The following is a 484-nucleotide window of genomic DNA, read 5'->3' on the forward strand; positions in this document are numbered from 1 at the left end:
TTTTGTTGTTGTTATTATTATACTGATTTTCTCTGCTAGGTCATGTTAGTATCTGGGATATGTATGGCAGCAGGCTAAAAATGAATAAATTAAACATAAATAAATATGAAACGTGACAAAAATGCAAATACAGAGTTCTAGTGTCATGGCTCTGTTTTACTAAAGGAGGCAGTCAGTATGGACACTAGTGCTGGTCTCCGGTCCCTCAGGTACTAGAGCGACCATGGCCAAGTTACCTCTGCAGTAATCAAATTCTTATACGACAATGGGAAAATATAAAAGTGTTTACGTCATGGGGTTATTTTAAACACAATAGCATACATAAATACACTTAATCTAGCACCTGCATCTTGGAAGGGTTCACGAATGTTGGCTGCTACAATGAACTTGCTATTTAAACTTTCAGTGCCCTTAACTTTGATTGTATTTATATCTTGTATTCTCAACTAGAGTATTCTTTTTTTAAGATATTATGCTATTTTGG

The sequence above is a fragment of the Ursus maritimus genome, unplaced genomic scaffold, assembly GCF_017311325.1.
Source record: "Ursus maritimus isolate PB19 unplaced genomic scaffold, ASM1731132v1 scaffold_5, whole genome shotgun sequence".
Classification (NCBI taxonomy): domain Eukaryota; kingdom Metazoa; phylum Chordata; class Mammalia; order Carnivora; family Ursidae; genus Ursus; species Ursus maritimus.